Here is a 24,496-nt window from a genome sequence, read left to right on the forward strand (position 1 = left end):
GGCACGTGCCGCCACACCCAGCTGATGAAAACTTATGAGGAGTCTTGAATACTGGAGCCATTCGTATGAACAATGAAGGTCCCCAAAGAGAGGATTAGGGGTTAGTAAACACAGTGGCTCCTGTCAAATTTTTCACATAAGAAATTAAAGTATCAATTATGTCTAGAAATTCTGCTTACTGGTTTGGGGTTTGTCTTCAAAATAACAAGTTCACACACCTAGATTCAATAATGTCTTTAAAGTATTTGCCTATTTGAGGTTTGTGATGATGAGGAGTCATATGCTGACTGTTTTAAAGGCATTCTATTTTTTTCTCAACTTGAAAAGTTTTGTATGAAATCAGTGAACTGTACTTCACGATAAATTGTTTTCCTTTAGTGAGGAAATATTTTGGCTGCTGTCATCAGCATCATGCTTACGTGAACTGAAAGGGAGCATTCATAGCACGTGTATACTGTAACTTGTCAAATTGGGAATGACTTCCAAAATAATAAATATAAAGAAACTCAGGACTTTACCAAGGATTTCACAGCTGTTCATAAAATGGTAAAATTTCAAGAAAGCAAATCTGGCAGCCTTTGAAGACTATCTATGTAGGATTATTCAGTACCCACAGGTGAGCTATTATTTAAAGAAATTGCCACAAATGTAAACATCCAAGGGATCAAAACAACAATATCAATTACTTATGGAGTGTCAGAATTCAGTGATGTCAGCAAAAGGGAATTATGCAATTTACCACTTACAAAGTGGTTAAAAAGGAAAATAAAAAGGATGAATTAAAATACACGTATGAGGGGAGGAGCCAAGATGGCCGAATAGGAACAGCTCCGGTCTACAGCTCCCAGCGCGAGCGACGCAGAAGACTGGTGATTTCTGCATTTCCATCTGAGGTACCGTGTTCATCTCACTAGGGAGTGCCAGACAGTGGGCGCAGGTCAGTGGGTGAGTGCACCGTGCGCCAGCCGAAGCAGGGGCGAGGCATTGCCTCACTCGGGAAGCGCAAGGGGTCAGGGAGTTCCCTTTCCAGGGGTGACAAACGGCACCTGGAAAGTCGGGCCACTCCCACCCGAATACTATGTTTTTCCGACGGGCTTAGGAAACGGTGCCCCAGGAGAGTATAGCCCGCACCTGGCTCAGAGGGTCCTACGCCCACGGAGTCTCGCTGATTGCTAGCACAGCAGTCAGAGACCAAACAGCAAGCCGGCAGCGAGGCTGGGGGAGGGGCGCCCGCCATTGCCCAGGCTCGCTTAGGTAAACAAAGCAGCCTGGAAGCTTGAACTGGGTGGAGCCCACCACAGCTCAAGGAGGCCTGCCTGCCTCTGTAGGCTCCACCTCTGGGGGCAGGGCACAGACAAACAAAAAGACAGCAGTAACCTCTGCAGACTTAAATGTCCCTGTCTGACAGCTTTGAGGAGAGCAGTGGTTCTCCCAGCACGCAGCTGGAGATCTGAGAACGGGCTGACTGCCTCCTCAAGTGGGTCCCTGACCCCTGACCCCCGAGCAGCCTAACTGGGAGGCACCCCCCAGCAGGGGCAGACTGACACCTCACACGGCCGGCCAGGTACTCCAACAGACCTGCAGCTGAGGGTCCTGTCTGTTAGAAGGAAAACTAACAGAAAGGACATCCACACCAAAAACCCATCTGTACATCACCATCATCAAAGACCAAAAGTAGATAAAACCACAAAGATGGGGAAAAAACAGAGCAGAAAAACTGGAAACTCTAAAATGCAGAGCACCTCTCCTCCTCCAAAGGAACGCAGTTCCTCACCAGCAACGGAACAAAGCTGGACGGAGAATGACTTTGACGAGCTGAGAGAAGAAGGCTTCAGACGATCAAATTACTCCGAGCTACGGGAGGATATTCAAACCAAAGGCAAAGAAGTTGAAAACTTTGAAAAAAATTTAGAAGAATGTATAACTAGAATAACCAATACAGAGAAGTGCTTAAAGGAGCTGATGGAGCTGAAAACCAAGGCTCGAGAACTACGTGAAGAATGCAGAAGCCTCAGGAGCCGATGCGATCAAATGGAAGAAAGGGTATCAGCCCTGGAAGATCAAATGAATGAAATGAAGCGAGAAGGGAAGTTTAAAGAAAAAAGAATAAAAAGAAATGAGCAAAGCCTCCAAGAAATGTGGGACTATGTGAAAAGACCAAATCTACATCTGATTGGTGTACCTGAAAGTGACGGGGCGAATGGAAACAAGTTGGAAAACACTCTGCAGGATATTATCCAGGAGAACTTCCCCAATCTAGCAAGACAGGCCAACATTCAGATTCAGGAAATACAGAGAACGCCACAGAGATACTCCTCGAGAAGAGCAACTCCAAGACACATAATTGTCAGATTCACCAAAGTTGAAATGAAGGAAAAAATGTTAAGGGCAGCCAGAGAGAAAGGTCGGGTTACCATCAAAGGGAAGCCCATCAGACTAACAGCGGATCTCTCGGCAGAAACCCTACAAGCCAGAAGAGAGTGGGGGCCAATATTCAACATTCTTAAAGAAAAGAATTTTCAACCCAGAATTTCATATCCTGCCAAACTAAGCTTCATAAGTGAAGGAGAAATAAAATACTTTACAGACAAGCAAATGCTAAGAGATTTTGTCACCACCAGGCCTGCCCTAAAAGAGCTCCTGAAGGAAGCGCTAAACATGGAAAGGCACAACCGGTACCAGCCACTGCAAAATCATACCGAATTGTAAAGACCAGCGAGACTAGGAAGGGACTGCATCAACTAACGAGCAAAATAACCAGCTAACGTCATAATGACAGGATCAGATTCACACATAACAATATTAACTTTAAATGTAAATGGACTAAATGCTCCAATTAAAAGACACAGACTGGCAAATTGGATAAAGACTCAAGACCCATCAGTGTGCTGTATTCAGGAAACCCATCTCATGTGCAGAGACACACATAGGCTCAAAATAAAAGGATGGAGGAAGATCTACCAAGCAAATGGAAAACAAAAAAAGGCAGGGGTTGCAATCCTAGTCTCTGATAAAACAGACTTTAAACCAACAAAGATCAAAAGAGACAAAGAAGGCCATTACATAATGGTAAAGGGATTAATTCAACAGGAAGAGCTAACTATCCTAAATATATATGCACCCAATACAGGAGCACCCAGATTCATAAAGCAAGTCCTGAGTGACCTACAAAGAGACTTAGACTCCCAAACATTAATAATGGGAGACTTTAACACCCCACTGTCAACATTAGACAGATCAACGAGACAGAAAATCAACAAGGATACCCAGGAATTGAACTCAGCTCTGCACCAAGCAGACCTAATAGACATCTACAGAACTCTCCACCCCAAATCAACAGAATATACATTTTTTTCAGCACCACACCACACCTATTCCAAAATTGACCATATACTTGGAAGTAAAGCTCTCCTCAATAAATATAAAAGAACAGAAATTATAACAAACTATCTCTCAGATCACAGTGCAATCAAGCTAGAACTCAGGATTAAGAATCTCACTCAAAACCGCTCAACTACGTGGAAACTGAACAACCTGCTCCTGAATGACTACTGGGTACATAACGAAATGAAGGCAGAAATAAAGATGTTCTTTGAAACCAACGAGAACCAAGACACAACATACCAGAATCTCTGGGATGCATTCAAAGCAGTGTGTAGAGGGAAATTTATAGCACTAAATGCCCACAAGAGAAAGCAGGAAAGATCCAAAATTGACACCCTAACATCACAATTAAAAGAACTAGAAAAGCAAGAGCAAACACATTCAAAAGCTAGCAGAAGGCAAGAAATAACTAAAATCAGAGCAGAACTGAAGGAAATAGAGACACAAAAAACCCTTCAAAAAATAAATGAATCCAGGAGCTGGTTTTTTGAGAGGATCAACAAAATTGATAGACCACTAGCAAGATTAATAAAGAAAAAAAGAGAGAAGAATCAAATAGATGCAATAAAAAATGATAAAGGGGATATCACCACTGATCCCACAGAAATACAAGCTACCATCAGAGAATATTACAAACACCTCTACGCAAATAAACTAGAAAATCTAGAAGAAATGGATAAATTCCTCAACACATACACCCTCCCAAGACTAAACCAGGAAGAAGTTGAATCTCTGAATAGACCAATAACAGGATCTGAAATTGTGGCAATAATCAATAGCTTACCAACCAAAAAAAGTCCAGGACCAGATGGGTTCACAGCCGAATTCTACCAGAGGTACAAGAAGGAGCTGGTACCATTCCTTCTGAAACTATTCCAATCAACAGAAAAAGAGGGAATCCTCCCTAACTCATTTTATGAGGCCAGCATCATCCTGATACCAAAGCCTGGCAGAGACACAACAAAAAAAGAGAATTTTAGACCAATATCCTTGATGAACATTGATGCAAAAATCCTCAATAAAATACTGGCAAACAGAATCCAGCAGCACATCAAAAAGCTTATCCACCATGATCAAGTGGGCTTCATCCCTGGGATGCAAGGCTGGTTCAATATACGCAAATCAATAAATGTAATCCAGCATATAAACAGAACCAAAGTCAAAAACCACATGATTATCTCAATAGATGCAGAAAAGGCCTTTGACAAAATTCAACAACCCTTCATGCTAAAAACTCTCAATAAATTAGGTATTGATGGGACGTATCTCAAAATAATAAGAGCTATTTATGACAAACCCACAGCCAATATCATACTGAATGGGCAAAAACTGGAAGCATTCCCTTTGAAAACTGGCACAAGACAGGGATGCCCTCTCTCACCACTTCTATTCAACATAGTGTTGGAAGTTCTGGCCAGGGCAATTAGGCAAGAGAAGGAAATCAAGGGTATTCAATTAGGAAAAGAGGAAGTCAAATTGTCCCTGTTTGCAGATGACATGATAGTATATCTAGAAAACCCCATTGTCTCAGCCCAAAATCTCCTTGAGCTGATAAGCAACTTCAGCAAAGTCTCAGGATACAAAATCAATGTACAAAAATCACAAGCATTCTTATACATCAATAACAGACAAACAGAGAGCCAAATCATGAGTGAACTCCCATTCACAATTGCTTCAAAGAGAATAAAATACCTAGGAATCCAACTTACAAGGGATGTGAAGGACCTCTTCAAGGAGAACTACAAACCACTGCTCAAGGAAATAAAAGAGGATACAAACAAATGGAAGAACATTCCATGCTCATGGGTAGGAAGAATCAATATCGTGAAAATGGCCATCCTTCCCAAGGTAATTTACAGATTCAATGCCATCCCCATCAAGTTACCAATGACTTTCTTCACAGAATTGGAAAAAACTACTTTAAAGTTCATATGGAACCAAAAAAGAGCCCGCATCGCCAAGTCAATCCTAAGCCAAAAGAACAAAGCTGGAGGCATCACGCTACCTGACTTCAAACTATACTACAAGGCTACAGTAACCAAAACAGCATGGTACTGGTACCAAAACAGAGATATAGATCAATGGAACAGAACAGAGCCCTCAGAAATAACGCCACATATCTACAACTATCTGATCTTTGACAAACCTGACAAAAACAAGAAATGGGGAAAGGATTCCCTATTTAATAAATGGTGCTGGGAAAACTGGCTAGCCATATGTAGAAAGCTGAAACTGGATCCTTTCCTTACACCTTATACAAAAATTAATTCAAGATGGATTAAAGACTTAAATGTTAGACCTAAAACCATAAAAACCCTAGAAGAAAACCTTGGCAATACCATTCAGGACATAGGCATGGGCAAGGACTTCATGTCTAAAACTCCAAAAGCAATGGCAACAAAAGCCAAAATTGACAAATGGGATCTAATTAAACTAAAGAGCTTCTGCACAGCAAAAGAAACTACCATCAGAGTGAACAGGCAACCTACAAAATGGGAGAAAATTTTCGCAACCTACTCATCTGACAAAGGGCTAATATCCAGAATCTACAATGAACTCCAACAAATTTACAAGAAAAAAACAAACAACCCCATCAAAAAGTGGGCAAAGGACATGAACAGACACTTCTCAAAAGAAGACATTTATGCAGCCAAAAAACACATGAAAAAATGCTCACCATCACTGGCCATCAGAGAAATGCAAATCAAAACCACAATGAGATACCATCTCACACCAGTTAGAATGGCAATCATTAAAAAGTCAGGAAACAACAGGTGCTGGAGAGGATGTGGAGAAATAGGAACACTTTTACACTGTTGGTGGGACTGTAAACTAGTTCAACCCTTGTGGAAGTCAGTGTGGCGATTCCTCAGGGATCTAGAACTAGAAATTCCATTTGACCCAGCCATCCCATTACTGGGTATATACCCAAAGGACTATAAATCATGCTGCTATAAAGACACATGCACACGTATGTTTATTGCAGCATTATTCACAATAGCAAAGACTTGGAACCAACCCAAATGTCCAACAATGATAGACTGGATTAAGAAAATGTGGCACATATACACCATGGAATACTATGCAGCCATAAAAAATGATGAGTTCACGTCCTTTGTAGGGACATGGATGAAATTGGAAATCATCATTCTCAGTAAACTATCGCAAGAACAAAAAACCAAACACCGCATATTCTCACTCATAGGTGAGAATTGAACAATGAGAACACATGGACACAGGAAGGGGAACATCACACTTCGGGGACTGTTGTGGGGTGGGGGGAGGGGGGAGGGATAGCATTGGGAGATATACCTAATGCTAGATGACGAGTTGGTGGGTGCAGCGCACCAGCATGGCACATGTATACATATGTAACTTACCTGCACGTTGCGCACATGTACCATAGAGCCTAAAGTATAATAATAATAATAATAATAATAATAATAAAAAAATATATATATTTACAAAAAAAAAAAAAGAACATATAACATAAAAAAAAAAAATAAAAAAATAAAATACACGTATGAGATGCATCATTGTGGACCCCTAAAATGAAATATACTGTAGCAAAGTAGCAGGCACTTTCTAACAAGTAGAGAAAAATATCTATTCCAAGTTCTAAGTGTTTGTAGCAATAAGCCTGAAACAAGGATGAGACCACTCTCTAGGACTGAATATAAAGAAGACTGTGGAGGAGGAACTGGCATAAAAATGGTAAGAATCAATATTCATTAGATAAAAGATGTTTTATTATCAGATAAGCAACAGGAATTAATTTATTCAAATGACATCTACTGAACATTTACTTTGTAAAGTATTACAATAATACACAAAAGGAATAAAACTTTCCGAGAGTCACCAGTAATAATTAAATAATTGATCGGAGGTGGGGCCCTCCTTTGGCAAAATTGGGATGAGATGGCTTTCAATGCCCTTTGTTTCCTGCTGTTTTTCTCTGCTTATTCTTCTCTTTTGGATTTCCTCTTTTTCTTGGTCTGCACCTGTCTTCTTTCTCAGACCCTTTCTGTGCTGGAGGAATGTGAGAGGAGACACTGAACCACCCTATGGCAGTGGTTCTTAACCCTGGCTGCCTGTTAATTTCAGGAGGGTGAGCAGGATGGGGGAGGATGTTGCTTCTGGAGAGTCTCACTTCATTTTTCATGAAGTCTGGGGTCTGGCCATTCATGGTTTTGATTCAGGCAAGGCTGAGAACCAAGTGGTCTTCAAACTTTCTCCCTCGCATACACTCTAATGTAATTTAGAAAAATTCTGTTTCACTTTGCACATTTTTAAGTTGACATCTAAAATGTTCCAACGTAAGTTTGAGTGGTTTCAAATAATGTAATTTTCTACATATTATATATATTGACATCTTAAAATAAAGCTAGTAAATTATTAAATAAGTGCAATGAAACCAGAGACGATGGGACTTGATACCTACCTACCATTACCTACTGAAGAAATAAACAAACTCTCTTCTAGCAGTTGGACATTTTACATTATTCCTTCTTCTTCTTGAACTCTTACTTTCATTTTATTTATTTCACATAATTTTAGATTTCTTGATTACCTTTTTATGTTTTTCTGCAACAAAAGCATGTCTATTAATTAAAATTTAACATTTTGAAAAATTTCCATAAGGCTCCAAATTAAAATGACCCTCCCCTCCAGTGGAACTACCGTTGAAAGTGTTATTGTTATTGTCATGGACTTGACATAAATATATTACAAATTTTGGTAACCATTAAACATAAACATTATAATTTTATTTGAAATGCATTTTAAAAGGAGATGTATGGGACTTTAGTTTCTTTTAATGTATAGCACTTAATGGAAAAATGGCACAGGGTTTAGCATCAATAATACTCAATTTTTCACTTTATAGATGGAAATGCTGACAAACCTTGTTCACATAAACAAAGAGACTGGCATTGGAAAGAATATTGTTATGACAATGTCACTGAATTTTTTGAACAACTTTTGAATTATATGCAAAAAATTACTCAGTGATTTTTCCTTAAAAACATTTAAAAATAAATCCTCAGTGAGAAACAAGTTTTTCCTTCAATTTTGTTGGAAGCAAAAAAACCACCTGAATGATTTGCTAAGAAATTTCTTATCCATATATTGAATGAACCATTATCTTTCTCAACACCAGCACCAAATAGATCCATTATTAGATATCACCCTAATGCTACCACAGGAATGTATCATTGTAATATCTGTGAAGGGTGAGAAATACCTCTTTTTAAAAAAGTGGCTGGAGAAATATCACAAAAGGAGAAGTGAGAACCTGACACTGGGTCAACATGTTGACTGTACTTGGTCTTGGCCAGATGAATTTTTTTTCCTTTTTTTATTTTTTATTTTTATTTTAGGAAAGGGAACAAATAAAAAACTGAGATCTTGGAAAGTCTTTTCTTGTTCCTAGTTTATGTATACTTAATATATTAGTCTTCTCATGAGTACATTTACATGTTAGGTGAAGATAGTTAGGGAAATGTGGTTAATTTAAATACGTTAACTCTTGAAGGTAATAATTTGTGGATGGAGTGTTTTCCCATCAGAATCTCTCAGATCCTATGTCATGGACACATAGACAACTGCAAATTTGACCTATATTTTTAAAAACTTGCCTGATTGGTATTTGAAAAAGGTTTCATGAATTAATTAAAGTAAATTTATAAATCAAAGATATAAACTATGGGTGCTACTTAATAGAAATGTAGTGCAAATTACACATGTAATTTAAAATGTTCTAGTAGCCACACTGAAAAGGTAAAAAGATAAAAGGTGAAATAAATTTTAATGATATAGTTTATTTAACTCAATAAATCACAATATTGTCATTTCAACATGTTATCAATATAGAAATAATTAATGATGTCTTTTATAGTCTTATTTTTGTATTATGCCTTTGAAATCCAGTATGTATTTTATACTTATAGCAAGTCTCAATTCATATTAGTTAGATTTCAAGTACTCAGTAGCCATCTGTGCCTAGTGGCTACTGTGTTGGGCAGCATAGCTATGGATGATTGGAAATTTAACTTTGTGCATTCTCTAATAATGTGTGGTAGAAGTAAAACTAATTCTTCGTCAGTAGAGTGAGACACACGATCATTAATTTGCATTTGACTAAATGACATTCTTTAGCCCATCTCATACTCACACTCTGTATGAAATCTGACACTTTACTGAAGTTCTAACTAGCTACTGATTTTTGCAATGTTCATCACTTTTTGGTAAATGTGTCATGGTATAGTATTTATCATACTCTTAAATTACATTTGAAGTAGAATAATCAAGTCTATTTTTCATTAACACTGATTTTCTCCGCACTTTATTAGTTCTATTAGCTCCCTATAATCTGCAAAACTCAGTAATTTTTTAGATGTTCCTCAAGCAACAGGCTCAGATCGAGTTAAGATCTGCTTCTAGTTCCCATTACCATGATAATTTTGGCTCCCTTGCTCCTATTTCTCTTTCTACTCTTGCTGCTCTTCTTTTTGTTTCATGGCCAGTCCTCACTGCTGCTCTCCTCTTCTCCCTTTATGGCCATCGAAAGCCCAATTTTAACTTAGGCAATAATGTGCCCAGTTCCACTGGGATGAATAATGATTGGTCCAAGCCAGTTATTATGATATGTTTCTACTTTGTCAGAGATTGGGACAGAGGCTTTCAAAACTTAGTGTGCATCAGAATCACCTGGAGAACTTGTTGCAATCCAGAATTCTAGGCCCTAACTCTGGAGTCTCTAATTCAGTATGTTTGGGTCAGATCTGATAATTTGCATTTTAATCAAATTTCCAGGTGAGGATGATGCTGGTCTGGGAACTGCACTTTAACAACCATTGGTGTAGGGTATAGACATGTGATTCATTTTGGTCAATGAGTTGTGAGAGATACTTGGCAAAGTTTGTCCTTCCTGATAAGAAGGCAACTAGGTAATAAAGACATTATTTCCTTCTCTTTCTCTCCTTGCTTCCTGCTTTAGATGTTGCCATGCAAGGGCAAGGTTATTAGAGCTGCTGCAGCCATCTTGTGACAATAAAAGAGAACCAAGAGGATTTCAGAGATACCATCCCACATCCTGACATTATGTAGCTCCTGAAGCATCTATCTCCATGGATCTTGCTATGTGAGGTAATTTGAAAAATCTTTTTTTTTTAATTATTATACTTTAGTTCTGGGGTACATGTGCAGAACGTGAGGTTTGTTACATAGGTATACACGTGCCATGGTGGTTTGCTGCACCCATCAACCGTCATTTACATTAGGTATTTCTCCTAATGCTATCCCTCCCCTAGCTCCTCACTCCCTGACAGTACCTCATGTGTGATGTTCCCCTCCCTGTGTCCACGGGTTCTCATGGTTCAGCTCCCACTTATGAGTGAGAACATAGTGTGTTTGGTTTTCTGTTCTTGTGTTAGTTTGCTGAGAATGATGGTTTCCAGCTTTATCCATGTCCCTGCAAAGGGCATGAACTTGTCCTTTTTTATGGCTGCATAGTATTCCATGGTGTATATGTGCCACATTTTCTTTATCCAGTCTTTCATTGGTGGGCATTTGGGTTGGTTCCAAGTGTTTGCTATTGTGAATAGTGCCGCAGTAAACATACATGTGCATGTGTCTTTATAGTAGAATGATTTGTAATCCTTTGGGTAGCCACCATATCTTACTATTTTCTGTTGTTTGCAGCCAAAGTGTTCACTACAGATACAGTGACCAACTGTCTGAAACCACCATGCCACCCTCTTGCATGATTGAAATGGTGACATAGACTTAATGTCTTCACAGAATTGTGGTACTCACATCATAATGCCTTTCCTTAAAATAATGTGAAGTATTTTTCTGATATACATGCCATATCTGTGTATGGTATACCAAGGCTAAGAAGTTACAGAAATCTGTGTAAACAGAATGCTTCTGTGGTAGGCTGAATCTCAGCAAGCTGACATAGTGTACCTAGATTGCTGTTTCATGGGCTAGAGTTAAAATATGGAGGACATGCTAATCATGTGTGCTGATGACACATAACTGGAAAGACTAGAGAATGTGTGAGGTATCCAGGATTCTCTAGTGGGAAGGAAATATTGCTTATTCCAGGTACTTCAGAGAAAAGAACTGGTACTAATGGGCAGAATTTATAAAGAGACACATTTTTGCTTTCTATAAGGAGACACATTTTCCAGCAACTAGAGCATGTGCATAAGCTTTCACCATGAAATGGTGAGCTCTGCATTACTTTACTGTTCATTGGGAAACTGAGAGCACACTTGCAGCTCTTCTGGTTTTATCTTTCAGCAAAAAGCATCACAACAAACTAAAAATTTCCCATAACATATATTAGGTTTAACCACATGAAAATGCTGCTACTCAATCATTTTTGACTTACAAAAATGGCAATTTCATGTGATTCAATCTAATGGAAATAGAATAATACCCTGGAGTAGAATATGAAATCTATTTTAGATCACTGATTGGAAGGGCAACACTTAAGCTGTTGCCATCCATCTTTATGTAGGCAGTGTGGGTTGTATAAAATACAAAGTTGTATTTTGTTCCTGGAAACTGCTAAGAAGACTTGATAAGAGAAGAGCTGCTATTCTAGGAATGAGCTTTTCTTCAAACTCGATCAGTTTATTTCTTTTTCTTTTTGGGGTTGGGGGAGGTGGCACCTCCTTCAAAAGTAAGGATATATCTCCAGAATATCTTAGTTTTTTTTTGTTTTTGTTTCTGTGTTGTTGTTTTTTGTTTGTTTGTTTTCCAGGAAGCCGCTGTTTATTTTGAATCTGTGTTACTTCATTGGGAAATTAGCTTCCTACTTTTACAATCAGGGAAGTGGCTGCACTTTCTTCTATTGGCTCTATTTACTCTTTCAAGTATCTTGGGAATCTTCTAAATTTTAGCATTTTGGGATATTTTTCTGTTTTATCCATGATGTTTATAGTTTTCTACACTATTAATATGTATATTCTTGACCTCTAGCTTTCTGGAATTTGAAAGTCCCAATCTTTTTAATTTGGTCTCTACTGTTGTCCTGATATTTTTAGTCGTCTTTCATGATCATTTTAAGTTCTAGTTATATAGACACCACTCTATTCTCTTTACTTTCACTCTGTAGTGGCTACCCTTGCTCCTTCAGATCTAAAGAGCATCCTTGACTGCTCCTACACTAGGTTAGGCACACTTGCAATGAACTCCCAGAGCAAAATATAATTCCTAGATCATAATGCTTTCCTACTATCTGTTTTTTTTTAATTTTACAAATACTTGATAGCACTTTTTTTATGTGCTGGACACTGCTTTAAGGGCATTACAGAATTAAGTTACTTGACCTTCACAACAAATATTTGAGGTAGAACCATTACTGTCTTGATCTTATCAATGAGGCTAATGAGGTACAGTGAGGTTAATCAATTTTCCTAAGGTTTCAGCTAATCAATGAGGGGGCAGGATGTGAACCAGGGTATCTGGCCCCTGATGTCCTCTTTCCCAGCCTGTTCGCCACCACATCCAGCTGGCTCTTACTTTATGCTGATTGCCTGTTTAATGGTAATGTCATAGGCCCCCTTTCTGTCTAGCCATCATGTCTGTCTCAACAACTGTATGCCTCCATGAGATGGAGGCTTTGTTCCTTGTTGAATTCTAGTACCTTCTAAGACAATGTTTAACACATAGTTGGTGGTCAAAAACCATTTTTTTGAATAAATGAACACACATATGTTTCTGTAACCAGTCAGGGATGGTAATATTTCTAAGAAGAATGAAATAACTGCAATATCTTTTAAGTGCAAGTCAAATGTGAACCAGCTATACTGGAGGAAAAGGGAACTTACCTTGACAAGCAGTATTTTGAAAATTTCAAATGTCTAAAAAAGATTAAAGCTAAAGGGGATTTCGTGGTTGGTATCAGACAGTTCAGTATGAAGCAAAGCTGTTGCTATTCAAACTCTCACCACTTCCAGCCACAGGAAAAAGCAGACAGTTGTGAAAGCTTGCAGGCTAGAAGGAAATTCTAATTTTTTGGAATGCCCTGAAGAAGGAGGTAGAGTTGTAGACTCTGACTACTTTACTATAAGACTGATAACCCTGAAAAAATATAAAAAACACATAAAAGAGGGCATGAGCCTGATTAGAGGACCAAGTTGGAGCTGTGTTATCACAGGTCCTCAAGAAATCAGCAGGGCCAGAAATGAGGCAGGCTGCAGGCAATTACAGATTGTCATTAAAGTTAAAAACATGACCCACAGCACTGTTGCTGTATTGCTTTAGGCTACTAAAGCTCCATGCTGTCAGTTATGACACAAAGCATGGGAAAGGACAGTCAAAATTCTATGCTATTTCTGCATTTTTTAACAAAAGTAAAAATTTGTACAATTCTCTACAATTAAAAGAAGTAAGCATAGACTGATTTTTAGAGAAAGACAGGAAACAGAGAAGAGGTATTATATCTACTTGAAAAATCGCATTCAAAGGCTACTTCCTCATTGTTTGGGTTTGGGTAGTAATATAATCAGCAACAAGGATGATTTTGTCCAACTGGTTCTTCTTTGACAGTTTTCTAAGTCAAGAATTCCAGAAAATAGACGATGTTGGTATTGTGTCTGATGAATTAAAAAAATGAGTGAGCATTATAACCAAGTAAATAACACTTCAAGTAGGTGTTTAAAGTAATGTGTGGAAAAAAATCACAACAATAGAAAGGCTTAGATGAAAGAAGACTGGATTCTGAATGAGGGCAGAAGGATTAAGTGAATGTCAAGAAGAACATCCCAGTATGGATCCATTCCTTGTACAACAATTGAACCCCTTACTTCACAATGTGGTAGAGCATAATTTAACTTAAGAGGGGTAAACGTGCTAAATGGAAATGATTTGGTAAAGAAGGAAGGATTTTTAATGCCAAGGACAAAGCAATTTGTAATTTGATTTTTAATCTGCAGACAGTAGGTAGTATCAAGTCATCAAACAGTGCAAAGAATAGGCCACTAATTGAAACAGAACGTGGAGACATTAATGAAATTGATTAGAAGTGACAAAGCAGCTGGATTTGTCAGCATTTCAGCAGATGGAATAGCTCTGATTGATGAAATGACAAGGCTCCGAAATAAAACTGAAAATTAAATGTACAGCCAGATAGTCCTGGCACCAAAAATGTACAATTGCATAAAATTTCAGGAACAAACTATAAAGAGATCTTGAGAAATGCTCCCAAATGGTTTATGGAATACAATTACTTATCACTTGGCTCAAATCTGCAACTTCAGATGACTGGTAGAAGTTTGAGAGTTGGTGTAGCAATATACTTGATGCCATTACTTGGGTTAGATGGCAATATCACATGTAACAGGACTGCTTTAGAATGACTGTCACTTCATTCTAATTTTGCAACCACTACTCCATAGTCTTTGTTATATTACACGAATGCCACATTTTCCAAACTGTGTTCCTTAAAGCACTAGGGACCCCATGAGATGCTAAAAGACTCAAGGAAAGATTTTTTGGTCAAATAAGTATGTTGTAAGTATTATTCACTCTTAGAGAGTCTCAACACACATTAGCATAGCAAAGGCAAAGTCTGTGGTAAAGTGCGAATTTCCTAAGCTCCCATGCCTACTTAAATGAATTTTTAAGAAGTATCTATAGTATTTCGGAAGGACTATTGCTCTTTGGAGTGAAGTTTGGAAAATATTACCTTGGTAGCTCAAAAGCACTTACTGGCCAAGCACTTTACTTACTGCATTCTGGAAGAATGACTTCAGCCCTGAAAAGAATCCACCTTTCCATGAAACAGTTTGCATTACAGTTGAGACTTCAAATACGTTTGAATGTATTTGGAAAGATGTTGCCTTGCTCTTTCTGCTTATGTTTGTGCAGATCACAGACTCATTTTCTGTCGATGATCATAGACAGGCTGCAGTTCTGTTATGCTGAGAGTATTTGTCTAGTGCCTAGTTTCTATTTCAGGTGGAAATTCTGGGTAAGGAAAATGACTCTAGTCACAAGCGCAAGTTGTGTGGTACACAGGAGCATCTCTTTAAGTTCTCTTTTAAAAAAACGAGACATCTGATTACATCGAATGTTATTTCCTTCTTCTCTTTACACTATTATTTTTAAAGTTAAAGCACTGGTCTGAAAGGAAGCTGGGAATATTTCCCTATATTCATAGAATAAAGCCAATTTTGAATTACTTTAATTTAGAAAGTAACAACTTATGTGCCACAGGACATTTTTGGAGGGTGGGTCTTGAGCGATGAAATTAAGCAATGATTGTTTCAGACATATTTTTAAACGTTGGGAATTCAGTGAGCACTGAAACAGTTCTCAAGAGAACCATTTCAGAATTTAAAGGAATGTTCTACAACTCAGTTAAAACCACTGCATTTTCTGTCTCCTTAACTCTCTGTGATCCATTTACACAAGGCAAACCTGAAAGTCATGTTTTTGTGAAATATTTAGCTAAGGGTACATCTTTTACAACTCTTTATTTGGGCATTTTAACAATGACTGTTTACAGATCTGTGACAGTCTCAAAGAAGCCCGCACTGTTTGGATTCCTAGGATCTCTGTATTCTGTCTGCATCAGCCTGATTGCAGCATATCTTCTCCTATTTCATCGCAAACTCATTCACTGTCCTAGTTTTAGACATTTTATCTATAAGCAAACACTCTGTTTTTGAAGTGATTACTTCTGCTGTCCTGATTTTTCCCAAGGCTTTAATCTCAACAATTAAAGTTGAGATTGAGAGTAAAGCAATCAGAAGTATACTCTTAAGAAAGAATATCTCATGAATGGAATTTAGTTAATGAAATATTTTCTTTGGTTTCAATTTTCTTATAAAAGAGAGTTTTTCCTGTAATTCTTATAATTGGGGTAAATCTTATCTTTCCGATATGACTGGATATAGTTTATAGAATGTCAGCAGTATCTTTCATTGGTGGTTTTATTTATTGATGAAGTTTTACTGGCAGAACCAGGAAGAATGCTTCACCTTGGGCTTGTTGGGACTAATTCATGGATAGCCATTTGGAGGGAATAAGAACACTGAAATTTTGGATACTTATACTACTTAAATTTGTGCTCATTTCAACTCTGTCTTCTGGGCAGGAGTGAGACAAGCACAGTTTGATCAAGTTGTTCATTTGTTTCATATTGCTTTTTCGTATAAGAGAGCAAGAAGGAAAGTGGGAGGGAGATGAAAGGCAGACATTTGAACACTAATTTACATGCATTTCCAAGATCTTTAAATTTCTAAAGTTGAGCTATGATTTACGTATAAATCAAAGTTCAAGACATTGCTTGGCTTTAAGAAGTACAGATTGCCATTGGCTAAAATGGCAAGAAAAGCAGACCCAATTTAGGATGGAATCTGGGTTATACTCCGGTGGGCAAGTCTTCACCAGACTCTCCCCTGAGGCTTGGGGAGCAGAATTGTAGCACACTATTGGTTACTGCCTCCAGAGACTGTGAGATCCTCATTGAGACTCCAGTAACTGTAGCATGTCATTGGTTACTGCCGCCAGGAAATGTCAGATGTCCATCGTAGTGATCCTGTTGGGGACTGACCCTTTGGGGATGGTCAGTTGTTTTCATTTGCCTTGGGAAATTACACACTCTGGATGGCTTAATAAAAAAAAAACCCAAATATAAAGATCACAATAGAATATATGTCTCTACAAATACAGTTTTCCAAAACCCAGAACTGAATGACTTTAGAGTTGTAGGGCATGTCAGGACAGAGTCAGTGTCTGGTGTCCTGAGACTGCCTAAGTAGGGACATTTCTCTTGGTATGTGACAAGCTGTCACTAGAAAGTGAACCGTTCCCCTTTATTGGTTTCTAAGAGTTTGGTCCTTTAGAGAGTTTCCTTATCTAATTGAGCTTTTGGTGACATATTTTATTCTCTCAACAACTTTCACAGGATGAAATATTATCTTAACTAGGTCAGCCAGACCTTCCATGAACTAACTCTTTCTTGCTGGATACTTTTATCTTAGGGAATGACTGGAATCCTGAAACCTGATTCTGCTCTGCTGTGGAAAGAATGAGCACCTCATCTATACCATCATCACATCCTGGGCAGCGGGTTGCTAAAAACCATAGTTGTGTGCCATGTAAAAACTTGAGGCATGGTGAAGTAGAACTAGCAGTTTTGGAGTATTTTGGAAAGACTGGTTCACTTGATTTCTGTACAAGTCTTCCTCACTTTCTTTAACCATAGGAACTGCAGATTTTCAGATTTGAAAGATCCTTAAATCAGCTTATATGATGAAGACTCACTGCCTGTTGGAAAATCCCTTCCCTCTTTCCTGAAGATGTACTTAAGGGTTTCTCCCCCATTCTCTTTTCTTTCAGCTTTTCTTTGTTCATTATTTTTTCCCCATGCCAGCCACCTTAAATTCCTTTAGAATTAATTCTTTATAGAATTAGAATTCTTTTCTGGATTTTAACAATGGGAGTAGAAAACAGTGTTATTCAGTGGACCTTTATCCAGAGAACAGGCAAGAGAGGAGATAGATTGGGGAGCAGGGAGAAGGATATGGAAGAATCACAGGCATCTAGCCTCGACCTGGAAGAAAGGCAGGGTAACAGACCATGTAGGATAGTCTGGGAGAGGAATCATAGTTGGGAAGAGGATGACGAGCTTAGTATTGGATGTGTTGCATTGGGATTGTCAGGGGTAAACTGAAATAGAGACACAAACAGCCTAATGTCAGAAGCTCAGGTTCACAAGGCAAAATTTGTGAGTGTGTTAGTTTCCTACAGCTGCTGTAAAAAAAATTATGAAAAATGTAGTGGCTTGAAACAATACACATTATCCTCTTATAGCTTTGGAGATCAGAAATCTCAAATGAGTCTCACTGAAATTAAGTTGTCAGCTGGGCTGCATTCCTTCTGGAGCCTCCAGGGAAATAATTTGTCTCTGTGTCTTTTCCAGCTTCTCCATGCCACCTGAATTCCTTGGCTTGCAGCCGCTTCGTCCATCTTCAAAACAAGTAGTTGAGTGTTTTCAAATATTTCTGATTGTTACTCTCCTGCCTCCTTCTTTCACTTATAAGGATCTTTGTGATTACACTGGTCCCACCAGGAAAATCTACACATCTGCAAAGTTCCTTTTGCCATGTAAGACAACTTTATTCTCAGGTTCCAGGGGTTAGGACATACACACCTTTGTGGGGGTGGGGAGCAGTATTCTGTCTACCACAGGAAGCATTTATATAGAGGTAATAATTAAATTTAACTTTTTATTATTCTCTATGCCCAAGAGAAAGTGGGTAAAAAGAGAAGTCCAGAGTGCTAAAGAACAGGACTTTCTCATCGTGTTTTCCTGTATCCTCTTCCTGTTTCTCTTTTCAGTATCAGGGTTAATTCTTGTCACCCACTGTATTTCACTCCCCACTCTTTTAACTGCTCTCTGGTGTCTTATCAACAAAGGCTTCAACTCTGGTGCTAAAAGAGAGTGATTTTATTTTTTTAAGTTAATTTTTACCTGTAGACTTGCAAAGCACTAGAATTTTCTTTTAAATGCAAAGGGAGTCCTTATTTTTATTTTTCTAGTCTTAGTGTTATCTTTAGTCATATCCGCTTAGGTTGAATTTCACACAATGACATTGTAGTTGCAATACTGCTAAGTCACTCACATATAGTTCATCCTTTTCCTCCACTTAAATAATGAGAAACTAATTATGTTTTCAATAGTAGGACTAAACTGCTGTGCTATTGACAAAGTCTTGATTGATTTGAAATATGAGAAAGCTGATGCCCTTCACTGAAATAATTGGCTTAGACTCTGGGGAGTCTACCTGAATTTAACTGTTGAAAATGCTTATTGAGTGCTGGCTTCCCAGTGGGTCCTGTGACCGGTGCTGCTACACACTTGATCTAAGAGGTGGTGTGCTGTAGGCTGAGATACCACTTAACCTGTGGCAGCAGGGTGTGTGAGCTTCGGAGTCTGCATCCACTCATATGACCACTGATTTTTTTCTTCAGTAAACATTGGAGTCCCTCTGATGTGCTAGGCATCATATTAAACCTGAGGGAATAGAATATTGGATACACCATAGTCCCTAGCAATCAAGACACTTCAGTGATTGGGGTGAGTGGAAGAGAACCACAAGGAAATAGGCAACCATATTATACCATGATAAGTGCAGTGCTGTGACAGAGGGTGGTATACCTAGAGTATCATGGGGACAGATACAAGAAGAATCCAATCCAGATGTGGGGTTCCAGGGAAGGCTTCCTATAGAAGGTAATATCTAAATTAGTCCTCCAAGGCCAGTAAGAGTTATTCAAGCAAATACAAAGATGTGGAGAGGGCATTATGATCCTTCATGAGAGAAGTGCTTTCAGGTGGAAAAGATGAGGCAAGATAGCAGGTTTGAAATTCTTACTCAACTATTCTGGATCTCCTTAAGAAATTACTTAAGCTGTCCAAGATTGAGTTCCTTCATTCTGTAAAATTTAAAATGTAAAATGAGCCTAATAGTGTCTCAAGGAATTGTCAAGGACATAGTGGAGTTGGGATTTAAAATATTATCTAAGGATAATGCGTTTCTTTTTTTCTTTAATTTTTTTGTCTTTATAAAACATTTGTTATATAGTAATATACCAGTGATCCTTACTGTGTTAGCCCATTCTCATACTACTGTAAAGAACTGCCGGAGACTGAATAATTTATAAAAGACAGAGATTTAACTGACAGACAGTTCCGCATGGCTGGGAGGCCTCAGGAAACTTACAATCATGGCGGAAGCGGAAGCAAACACATCCTTCTTCACATGCCGGCAAGAAGGAGAATTGCCAAGCAAAGCTGGAAAAGCCCCTTATAAAATCATCAGATCTCATGAGACCTCACCCACTAGCATGAGAACAGCAGTACGGGGGTAACTGCCCCCATGATTCAATTACCTCCCACTGGGTCCCTCCCTCGACACATGGGGATTATGGGACCTACAATTCAAGATGAGATTTGGATGGGGACACAGCAAAACCGTATCACTTATCACTTCACAAAAGAACTAAAACACAAAATAACAAAATCCCAACCTGAATACATGCTTAACCTAGCATGAATCAGGGTTACCTGTTCTGATAGCATCAATGTAATTTAGATTATTAAATAATTAACAATAATTTTATTTCACCAATCACAGTTGAAGAGCTTTTATCCTTAGTCCAATATATATGTATATACACACACACACATATTACACACATATATATACACATATATATGTGTGTGTGCTAAATAAAGCCTGTTGATAAAGGCTTATCATTTATTTTTCAAGACGTTTTGACAAATCAGATGAATACACACCCACATGGCTTAAAATAGACCAATCATGGGCCTAAAATATAGCATGTATTTTCTTTGATTTTTGTAATGTATTTTCATGGGAAATTTTCTTCCAGGGAAACTGTGAGTTTATTAAACTGGAGGTTCTCTTTCTGTTGTTGGTAGCAGCTGGGGACAGTGGTCATGACTAAGAGGGAATGAGAAGCATTATTTTAAGTGAGGACAGTTTAATCATGCTGACTGATGAACGCATCCTGCAATTTAGAACAATTTGCCCTTTCTATGCAAGTCTGCATCATCATTTGCTGTTGCTCTTGTTATAAATGTATTAAGGACATAAGGATGCTGGGAACTACTTATTTTGGGGGAGCAGTCTTATAAAAATTATTTATTGTTTGGCATCATGGATTCATAGAAAATTGAAAAGTGGACATGGCATAGTGAGTCATAGAGTGTCAATGACAAGGTTAAGAACAAGAGCTTTAATGTCAGAGAGACCTTGCTTTGAATTTAGGCCACACTAGATAGGCCTGAAAAATTATCGTTACCTTCACGCCTCAGTTTTCTCATCTGTAAAATAGAGATATGAAGAGTACTTTCCTCAAAGGATGCTTAAAGAAATTAAATGAAATAATCCACTAGAAGTAATTATGTTTGATATAGTATTCCATGGCAGATCAATACTATTAGATATCATTATCAAAGAACGTTTTTTGTTTTTTAAGAGATGAGCTCGTTTCATGATTGAATGCCTTTTTAAAGTATAAGAGGAAGCAAAAAAAAAAATACCTATTAGGTATGTGGAAGTAATCACTGTACTGAATGTAGAGTCAAGAGATGGGAGGGAATACATAATTCTAGAAATCTTTTCCAATGAGACCATCAAAGGAAAGCAGTCATATATGGGCCAGAGTGGGAAAGGACATGAAACCTGAGATCTCAGGTGTGAATTTTTGTAGGCTGGCTTCGTACCATGCATGCATAAGTTGTTTGAATAATTATAAAGGTAATGAGATGTCAGTAAAACGAGTCAAGAAAGGTTCAAGTTAAAGTGATATGATCTTGAAAGCAGGCCCCTAAAGATTTTTTAAATTGTTGCCTTCTGAATATGATTTTATTCTAATAAGCTAATTAAATCTAAAAGTGTAAAAACGAGCCTGAACATAGACTTATGTTTGACTCTTGTCTTTTTTTAAAAAAATAAGTGCAGTGCTTTCTATTCCTCCCTCTTAAGATATAATTCCCAGCTAGGACACTTCAGGATAGATTGGTTAGGCTACCTCCATTAGCATGGCGATTCTTCCCATTGCAGGTGTGGGCCTAATCTATACACCTCTGAATTAATGGAGCCTCTCTCCCTGTCACACAGGCAACTTGCCAAGTGGACTTCTTCTCTCCCTCAGCTCTGCAGAGGGCACTGCTGAATGCCTGTGAGTAGGCATGCTTAATTAAGTAGGGGTCCTTACTTTTAATAATATTCTATTTTTAATTCTGAAATATTCTTAATTCTAAGGACAAGTCCACTCTTAAAAGGACCTGGACTGCAGGCTAAAAATGGTTTTTGGTGAATTTATTAGCCATTATTTAGGCTGAAAATAATCTGTTTTGTAAATCAGGAGAACTTGAAAAATTACCCAGAGGTACCCTGAGCAAGTATCACATTGGGTCTGAACAGACTGCTGCTTTTTCTTTTTCTCCCCAGTGCTTCATATTACCTTTATGCCTCTAAGAGTGTGCTTAACTATAAAAGAGGCAATATAAACACGAATCTATGCGACAATATGCTGCATGACCCAGATCAAAGGCACTCTGGCTTTCCCTGAATAAAGGCTTCATGACAAGCCATTGCAAGAAATACTTCAGGGCTTTATAAGCCTAATTAGAATTTCATTAACTTAATCATAAATTATCCCTGGCTCAGGTCGGCTTGTTACCTTTTCCCTCTCAGTTCAAATTTTGACCCATGGGTTTCCTGTTTAATGTGGCAGCTGCTGAGATTCTATGTGAAGGATAGGCTTGAAATGCACGCAGTCAAGGGGCTATCTTTCTCAGTCTGTTTGAAGTGCACCTGGAAATTGCAGGCTTAGCAGGAAGAGAAAAAGCTCAAATGCCCACAGATACTGCAGCTTGAAGTGGTAAATGGACCGCACTCTAAGGGAACATGGAGATATGCTGCCGCTGCACCAAGGCTGCTTTGGTCTTAGACAAATTCAGATCTCATTTAAAAAGACTTCATGTTCCTGATTTAAGTTTTAAGATTCACTTAGAATTTAAGTCAGGCAACAGATAAAAATCAAAAGTTTGAAATGTCACACATAAACTTATCAGCTTATGGAAATGGAAGAATACTGAGGAAGCTACAGCTGGACTGTTGTCCAGTAGCTGTGAGAGTTATGTGCTGCTCAAAGGCATGAATCCTGTATCACTTAAGACAATCTGCTGGCTGCTATAAGTTTGACAGTTCATGGCACATTGTAAATTCACCTGAATCTGATTTATGTGCGTGCAAACACTATAATGAGAAAAATTACTACAACTGTTAGTGGGAGATGCTATCTGAATGGGTGCCAAGATGTTGGCTAATTGTTGGTGCAATGCCAAGCTTTATATATATGTATTCTTTCAAATCACAAAATTGCTTTGCCTGAGGGGCAATTTATAAATGCCTATGGAGTATATTTTATTTAATGTAGATAGATCACTCTGAATTTTAAATTGTTCACGGTTTTAATTGGCAGTATGTGTGACATCTTATCTTGTTTGGTTTGATCTGGTTTTCTTTGCAGCCAAGGGCACAAGAGTTGACTGTCTCTGATAACAGTTATAAAAATGCCTTGATACTTATCTATACATTGCCTTAAAAAATACAATAGTATTTTTTTAAGTTGTTGGTGCAAGTAACTGAAATTCTTGAAAGATTTTTATTTCCTTTAGTGTTCATATCTTGATGACTTCAGTTGGAATTCTAATTGCACTTAATTTCTGCCTCTTCACCCATCTGGAACATATCATGGCCCTAGACCAAGAGTTCTTAAACTATTTAATTTCTCTAGCTCTTGAAGGAAAAGCCCATTTACTTTTACAATTCTCTTATGAGGTTATGGGAATGGGTTCTTTAAAAATAAAGATTTTCGAGAAAATCTTTAAACTTTTTTGAAAAAAAAATAGTTTATTTTAACTTTGGAAAACCTGAGGGAAATCTTGTTGAAATCTAGATGCATAACTCAATCCAGGATGGTGAGAACTACCTGACCATCTCTGGAGTGTTTTCTTTTTAGAGCCAAATAAGTGCTTGCTCAAGGTAGGGGAGAGAGTCTATCACTTCTGGTCTTATGAGTCCTGAGATTACTTTTTGTAATTATCTCAAACTAGCATTATAGTTCAGCATCAGGCCATTTCTCTCTGTCCTACAATATCACCCTGATAGGTCCAGCTAAACTCAGAAGCCCGAAATGTTCCTCTTCTTCTAAGGTAAGCATGGCTGGGAAGAAGGGCAAACAATTGGGGCCTCAAACAAAGAAAAATAATAATAAGGTAACTGGCATTCCAAACCCGTTTAATGTAATCAGGCCAGAATTGATCTTTCAATCCAACATTCAAACCCCAAATTTATACTGAGTGCATACTACATTCAAGATACTATATGAGGTATTGTGTTGTTAGGAAAAATTCTGAGAGACTGAATGGGCCCAAAAAGTGGGGGAGGGTTGGGTGGGAGAGGGAGAAAGAGAATTTTCTGTGTCTAGCATGACCTTCTGGGATATCTGCTCTAAGTTGTATAAAAAAAAGGATAATAATGCAAATGAT

At 38.1% G+C, this 24,496-nt stretch overlaps 1 long non-coding RNA gene across 1 annotated transcript in view; it reads left to right on the forward strand.

Moving 5' to 3' along the window:
- The first annotated feature begins 803 nt into the window (after positions 1-803).
- Positions 804-24,496, forward strand: part of LOC129058073 (uncharacterized) — a 36,240-nt gene continuing 12,547 nt past the window's right edge. The window contains exons 1-2 of the long non-coding RNA XR_010135911.1: positions 804-893; positions 10,382-10,530. This is a non-coding gene — a long non-coding RNA (uncharacterized LOC129058073). The remainder of the gene's footprint in view (positions 894-10,381; positions 10,531-24,496) is intronic.

Source organism: Pongo abelii, chromosome 11, assembly GCF_028885655.2.
Source record: "Pongo abelii isolate AG06213 chromosome 11, NHGRI_mPonAbe1-v2.0_pri, whole genome shotgun sequence".
Lineage (NCBI taxonomy): Eukaryota > Metazoa > Chordata > Mammalia > Primates > Hominidae > Pongo > Pongo abelii.